We start from the raw sequence: 8,467 nt of genomic DNA on the forward strand, positions 1-8,467 counted from the left end.
GAAGATAATCATGAAAATATGTTGAGATCGAAGCCAAACCAAATGTGAAGACATTGCAAGGTAACGCCATGAGTGAAACACTTCAAAATAGAATGTTTGGTGGTGGCGTTACCCACCGTATAGGAAATATTAGACCCAGACACGGCACACAATTATCGTGGCGCTCCGAAGTCAAATTCCACATTAATGTATTCACACTTAGAATGTATGTCTTCATTGATTGAAGATATACTTCACTTCGTGTGTTGCACATCTAAGTCATCAATATGCATAAGGGTTAGGATGTGTGCCTGATCACAGGACATTTGAGGATTCCAGGATATTTAGCTCACACCGTAACTTGCAAAACCTCTTCTCATCCAAGGGCTTGGTGAAGATATCTGACAATTGCTCTTCAGTGTTGACGTGTATGATATCAATGTCTTCCTTTACAACATGATCTCTGAGAAAGTGATGACGAATTTCAATGTGCTTTGTCTTCGAGGGCTGAACTGGGTTGTTAGCAATCTTGATGGCGCTTTCGTTGTCGCAGTAAAGTGGCACTTGTTTCAGATGAATGCCATAGTCCTTGAGTGTTTGCTTCATCCACAGAAGCTGAGCGCAGCAAGATCCAGCAGCAATGTATTCAGATTCAGCAGTGGAGAGAGATACACGGTTCTGCTCCTTTCAAGACCAACATACAAGTGATCGTCCCAGAAAGTGACATGTGCCTGATGTGGACTTGCGATCAACTTTGTCACCTGCATAATCAACATCCGAGAATCCAACCAGATCAAACTCTGAGCCCTTTGGATACCATAATCCTAGAGTTAGGGTGTGAGCCAAATATCGAAGAATTCGCTTCACAGCTAAGTGATGCGACTCCTTTGGTGCCGCTTGAAATCGAGCACACATGCAAACACTAAGCATAATATCTGGCCTAGATGCACATAGATAAAGTAAAGAATCAATCATGGAGCGGTATACCTTTTGATCGAACTCTTTACCATTGTCGTCAGGACCCAGATGATGTTTGGCTGGCATTGGTGTTGTGAAGCCTTTGCAGTCTTGCATACCGAACTTCTTCAGGCAATCTTTGAGATACTTCTCTTGAGATATGAAGATGCCATTGCGTTGTTGTCATATTTGAAGACTAAGGAAGAACTTCAGCTCCCCCATCATGGACATATGATATTGCTCTTGCATCATATAACCAAACTCTTCACTGTACTTCTGATTGCTGCAGCCGAAGATAATGTCATCTACATATATTTGGCACACAAACAGTTCACCATCATATGTCTTCGTGAAAAGAGTGGGATCTAGGGAACCAGGTATGAAGCCTTTGCTCTTCAGGAAGTATTTGAGTGTGTCATACCAGGCCCGAGGGGCTTGTTTGAGGCCATACAGTGCCTTGTTGAGCTTGTATACCATGTCAGGATGTTTTGGATTTTCAAAGCCAGGTGGTTGTGCAACATACACTTCTTCTTCAATCTTGCCATTGAGAAAGACGCTCTTCACATCCATTTGATATAGAAGTATGTTATGATGATTTGCATAGGCCAGCAGTATGTGTATAGCTTCAAGTCTAGCCACAGGAGCAAATGTTTCATCGAAGTCAATGCCTTCAACTTGAGTATATCCTTGAGCAACGAAATGAGCTTTGTTTCTGACAACTTGACCATGCTCATCTTGCTTGTTGCGGTATATCCATTTGGTGCCTATTATATTGTGCTTTCGTGGATCAGGACGCTTAACCAGTTCCCATACATTATTCAGCTCAAACTGTTGAAGCTCTTCTTGCATAGCTTGAATCCATTCAGGTTCCATGAAGGCTTCTTCAACTTTCTTGGGTTCTTCTATTGAGACGAATGCGAAGTGCCCACAGAAATTTGCTAGCTGAGTTGCCCTTAAACGAGTGAGTGGACCAGGTGCGTTGATGCTATCAATTATTCTTTCAATCTGCACTTCATTGGCAACGCAAGGATGTACAGGGCGAAGACTTTGCTCTTGCTGTTCATTGTCGTTGTTGGAAGGAATGTCTTCAGGCTGAGCATTGTCTTCATGTTGATCAGGTGCTGAAATGATAAGTTCTTCTTCAGAATGAGCTTCAGAAGGTATAATTTCTCCAGTTCCCATTAGCTTGATTGATTCACTGGATGGAACTTCATCTAGCACATTTGGCAGTTGCTCTCTTTGTGAACCGTTGGTCTCATCGAACCGCACATCCACTGTTTCAACCACTTTGTAATGAAAGAGATTGAAGACTTTGTAGGAGTGTGAATCCTTTCCATATCCAAGCATAAAACCCTCATGTGCTTTTGGTGCAAACTTTGAGGTGTGATGTGGGTCCTTGATCCAGCACCTTGCGCCAAATACTCTGAAGTAACTGACATTTGGCTTCTTGCCGGTAAGGAGCTCATAAGATGTCTTGTTCAGTAGCTTGTGAAGATAAACACGATTGATTGTATGGCATGCAGTATCAATGGCTTTGGGTCAGAATTTTCTTGGGGTCTTGTATTCATCTAGCATCGTTCTGGCCATTTCAATTAGTGTTCTGTTCTTGCGTTCGACCCATTCTGCTGTGGCGTGTACGGGGCTGAGAATTCATGTGTGATGCCCAAGGTATCAAGATATGTATCAAGGCCAGTGTTCTTGAATTCAGTGCCATTGTCACTTCTGATGTGCCTTATCTTGGCGCCAAAATTGTTCATAGCTCGATTGGCGAAGCGTCTGAAAACATCCTGCACTTCAGTCTTGTAAAGGATTATGTGCACCCAAGTATATCTAGAATAATCATCAATAATAACGAAGCCATAGAGGCAAGCAGTAGTAGTTAGAGTTGAGTAATGAGTGGGACCGAAAAGATCCATGTGAAGCAGTTCGAAGGGTCGAGTAGTGGTCATGATTGTCTTCGAGGGATGTTTGGCCCTCGTCATCTTCCCTGCTTCACAGGCACCGCATAAGTGGTCTTTCTTAAACTTGACGCCTTCGATGCCTATGACATGCTTCTTCTTCGCAAGGGTGTGGAGGTTCCTCATGCCAGCATGTCCAAGCCTCCGATGCCAGAGCCAGCATTCTGAAGCCTTTGCTAGAAGACATACTGCAAGCTGTGGTCCTGCTGAGAAATCTACCACGTACAAATCATCTTTTCGATACCCTTCAAACACTAGAGACTTGTCAGATTCCATTAGTACAAGGAAACGATATTTTCCAAACATTACGATCATGTTCAAATCGCAAAGCATTGAGACAGACATTAAGTTGAAGCCAAGGGATTTCAACAAGCATGACTTTATCCATGTGTTGATCCCTTAAGATTGCAACTCTACCTAGACCCAATACCTTACTTTTACCAGTGTCAGCAAATGTGTTGTGGCTCTTGTCGGATGGACGTAAGGTTGAGTCTATAAGAAGACTTCTTTTGCCAGTCATGTGATTTGTACACCCACTGTCAATAATCCATTCTGAAGACGCTGGTGTCGTACCCTACAGTGCAGTTAGGGGGATAGGCTTCACCAAGAGCATTGTGAAGCAAAAACATTTGACGAACCAGTGGGTTATGAAAGCTTAGATCCAGGTTAGGACTAATAGGGAGAGTAGCAAGCGATTCAGGTACGAAGTACATAGTAAGACCATTTGGGCATTTGATCTTGCACCCTACAAGATGTTTAAGGTCCCCAGCAATAGCGTCAGACAATTTTGGTTTTCTGCTGGAGACCTTTCCCTGCAAAAGAGAGTTAAGCCTTCTTAACCACCCACATCTTCAAGGGTGGCTTAGAAGCAATAAGTCTAAGTGCAGCATCTGAGAATTTTGGCTTTGAATCCTTAGCAAACAGTCTTGCAGGCGGACAATAGTACTCATAAGAATAAGCAGAATAGTTCTTGGTCTTATGAACATGGCGGTTTCATGAACCACTCTCATATTCATATGCCTGAGTATGGTTTCCCTGCAAAACATTTGCGTTAGTGCGACTCAGGTGAGTCCTCTGTTTGTATGAAGACTTTGGACCGTATGAAGCCTTTGGTCTAAGGTTTGTCTTCTTCAAGTGAGGTGTCATGAAGACATTCACAGGAAGATTTTCTAGACACCTTTTCGGAACCCAGATCTTCTTCATAGGCGGTCCATTTCTGCAGTTAGTACCAATGTACCTGGCAAACACTTCACCATTCTGATTCTTAAACAGTATATGGTTTGCATCAAAGGATTCATCAATGATAACGGGGTTAGCACAAGTGAAGCCAGTTAGATTGGATGGATCTGCTGAAGGTTCCTTTGCAGCAACCCACATGGTTTTGGGGTACTGCTCAGGTTTCCAGTAAGAACCATCTGCATTCATTTTCCTTACGAACCCAACACCCTCTTTCCTAGGGTTTTGGTTCAGAATCTGCTTTTTGAGGACATCACATAGTGTCTGATGCCCTTGAAGACTTTTGTACATTCCTGTTTCAAGTAATGTCTTCAACCTAGCATTCTCATCAGCAATAACGGTGGTATCCTCAGCAGAGGGGTTAGCTACCACATCAACAGTTGAAGATATTGCAACAGCAGTAGCAGTAGAACATTCAGCAACAGAAGTAGCATTATCACGCTCAATGCATTTAAGACATGGTGGTTCAAATCCTTCCTGAGCAGGACTGATCTGTTTGGCGCGAAGTGACTCGTTTTCCGTTTGAAGATCTTCATGAACCGCTCTCTATTTCTCAAGATCCTGCTTCCTTTGAAGATAATCATAGGAAAGCTTTTCATGAGTTGTTGAGAGAGTTTCATGACGACTTTCAAGTTCCTGATACTTAACGTGAAGATTTTTTATGTCTTCAATTAAGGATTTAGATCGAGTCATTTCAGCACCTAACAGATCATCGCTTTTGTCTAACAGTTTTTGAATATGTTCCATAGCTTTCTGTTGTTCAGTTGCAATTTTAGCAAGTGTTTTGTAGCTAGGTTTTGAACCACAATCAGAGTCATCGTCACTAGATGTTTGATAATGAGTAGTGCGTGTGTTTACCTTGGCACCGCGTGCCATGAAGCAGTAGGTAGAAGCGGAGTAGTCCTTGTCATTTGCATCTATGTCGGTGATGAAGTCATTGTCTTCAGTGTTGAAGATGGACTTGGCAACGTATGCTGTAGCCAGACTTGCGACGCCTGAGTCGGATTCCTCCTCAGACTCCACCTCCGCCTCTTCAGAAGTAGACTCCTCCTCTGAATCCATTTCCTTGCCAACAAACGCACGTGCCTTGCCAGATGAGCTCTTCTTGTGTGATGAAGACTTTGAGGAAGACTTGGAAGAAGACTTTGATTATTTCTTCTTCTTTTTCTTGTCGCCAGAGTCATATTCCTTGCTCTTCTTCTTCTTTTTGTTCTCATTGTCCCACTGTGGACACTCAGAGATGAAGTGGCCAAGTTTCTTGCACTTGTGACATGTTTTCCTCTTGTAGTCATGAGCAGGAGCTTCATCATTCCTTGAACTTGATCGGGAAGACTTTCTGAAGCCTTTCTTCTTGGTGAATTTTTGGAACTTCTTGACAAGCATAGCAAGTTCCCTTCCAATGTCTTCAGGATCATCAGAACTGCTGTCAGATTCTTCTTCAGATGAGGAGACAGCTTTTGCCTTAAAGGCACGAGTTCGCCCATAGTTTGGACCGTAGATATCTCTTTTCTCCGAAAGCTGAAACTCATGTGTGTTGAGCCTCTCAAGTATGTCAGACGGATCGAGTGTCTTGAAATCAGGACGTTCTTGAATCATCAGGGCCAGGATGTCAAACGAACTATCAAGTGATCTCAGCAGCGTCTTGACGACTTCGTGTTTGGTAATCTCAGTGGCGCCGAAGGCTTGAAGCTCATTTGTGATGTCAGTGAGTTGGTCAAATGTGTGCTGGACATTCTCATTGTCATTTCGCTTGAAGCGATTGAAGAGGTTGCGAAGGACACTGATTCTCTAATCTCTCTGGGTTGAGATGCCTTCATTGACCTTGGAGAGCCAGTCTCAGACTAGCTTGGATGTCTTCAAAGCACTCACACGGCCATACTGTCCTTTGGTCAGATGACCACAGATGATATTCTTGGCAGTAGAGTCCAGTTGAACAAATTTCTTGACATCAGCAGCAGTGACACCTTCTCCAGCCTTGGGAACACCGTTCTCGACGACATACCGTAGGTCGACGTCAATGGCTTCAAGATGCATGCGCATCTTATTCTTCCAGTAGGGATATTCAGTTCCATCGAAGACGGGGCACGCAGCGGAGACTTTAATTATCCCTGCAGTCGACATAGCTAAAACTCCAGGTGGTTAAACCGAATCACACAGAACAAGGGAGCACCTTGCTCTGATACCAATTGAAAGTGCGTTATATCAACTAGAGGGGGGGGGGGTGAATAGGCGATTTTTATGAAAGTCTTCAGAACATGGGAGTTTTGAGACAAACGATAAAATTGAACCTATTACCATGCAGCGGAAGGTAGACTACACTAGGCAAACCATAGTCAAGTATTCAATGAAGTAAAAGCACAAAGACTAATAGCAGCTAGGTAGTAAGGATCAGGTAGGAAGATATTATGAAGTCAAACAGAACACGCAGTCACTCAGTGAAGACAAATGATAGAGCAAACATACAATGACTTCACAAGGAGTAACAGTAAGTAACGTGAAGTGAAGATGAAACCAGTGACTCGTTGAAGACAATGATATGTGACAACTGTACGTCTGGTTGGAGCGGCTAGGTATTTAAACCTTAGGACACACAGTCCCGAACACCCAGTCCTGAACACGCAGCTTAGGACACCCAGTCCTCACCGTATTCTCCTTGAGCGAAGGTCACATAGACCTCGCCCAATCACTCTGGTAAGTCTTCAAGGTAGACTCCCAAACCTTCACAGACTTCGTTCACTGGCAATCCACAATGTCTCTTGGAAGCTCAGAACGCGATGCCTAACCGGCTGGAGGATGCACAGTCCTCAAGTGTAATAAGTCTTCAGATCACACAGACAAGAAGACTTAAGTGATGCCCAATTCTCTCTGGCTCTGGTGGTTAGGGCTTTTATCCTTGCAAGGAATTCTCTCTCAAAGGCTTCGAGGTGGGTTGCTCTCAAACGACAAAAGCCGTACTATCAATCTGAGCAGCCAACCGTTTATGGTTGTAGGGGGTGGGCTATTTATAGCCACTTGGCAACCCGACCTGATTTGTCCGAAATGACCCTGGGTCACTAAGGAACTGACACGTGTTCCAACGGTCAGATTTCAAACTCACACGGCAACTTTACTTGGGCTACAAGCAAAGCTGACTTGTCCGACTCTGGACAAGATTCGCTCTCATAGTCTTCACTCGAAGACATAGGTTTTTGGTTTAGGCATCACTTAAGTCATTCTGACTGGTTCTCTTGGACCCCACTTAACAGTACGGTGGTTCCTATGACTCAACACAAAAGAAAAAGACCTACGGAAGATCTAAGTCTTCGAGCTCCATAGGCTTCATATCGTGTCTTCTCTTGTCATAGTCTTCAATGTGAATATCTTCATATACCACCTTTGACTTTATTGTCTTCATACATTTTTAGGGGTCATCTCTGGTAGTAAAACCGAATCATGAGAGACTTCTACCTGTGTTATCCTGCAATTCTCACAAACACATTAGTCCCTCAACTAGGTTTGTCGTGAATACTCCAAAACCAACTAGGGGTGGCACTAGATGCACTTACATAGTTATCAAGTCTATGATGCATGTATTACCGTGCTATTTACACAGAAGTTATCGGAAGGGGGTATGTTTTCAAACAGTTTCCTGCCCCCATCCCCAGGTCAAAAGTTATCGTGTTGTTTGTGCGTGAGTTATCAGGTATACGATGCTTATAGTAACATGCTATTTACGCGGAAGTTATCGGGGTATGCTTTCAAACACGCTCCGGGTCAAAAGTCATCATGGTGTTTGTGTGTGAGTTATCAACTTTGTTGTGCATATGTTATCATTCTATTATGCAGAATTTACCATGGATATGTTTTGAACATTTTGTTATCTCGGTCAAAATTTATCATGATGTTTGTGTGTAAAACAGGTCTACGGTTCGCATATTACCATGCTATTTACACAAAAATTACTGGGCATGTTGTCAACAACTTTTTCCCATAGTTAAAAATTTACCACAGTCTTTGTACCCGAGTTATCAACTCTACGATGTGTAAAAAACCATGCTATTTACATGAAAGTTATCAGACTATCTTTTCATGAACCTTTTTCCACCGGTTCAAAAGTTACTGTGGCATTTGTACATAAGTTATCAGGTCGACGGTGCGTATATTACCATACTATTTATACATAAGTTACTGGGGTATGTTTTCAATAACATTTCTTTCCCTGGTTAAAGTTCACACAATTTTGTATCTAAATTATCAAGTCTGTGATATATACATGCTATTTACACAAACAAAATTCTCGTGTCAAAAGTTACAGTGGCATTTGTATGTGAGTTGTCAACTCTGTATGTGTATATTAC

This window comes from Triticum dicoccoides, chromosome 1A (assembly GCF_002162155.2).
Source record: "Triticum dicoccoides isolate Atlit2015 ecotype Zavitan chromosome 1A, WEW_v2.0, whole genome shotgun sequence".
Classification (NCBI taxonomy): domain Eukaryota; kingdom Viridiplantae; phylum Streptophyta; class Magnoliopsida; order Poales; family Poaceae; genus Triticum; species Triticum dicoccoides.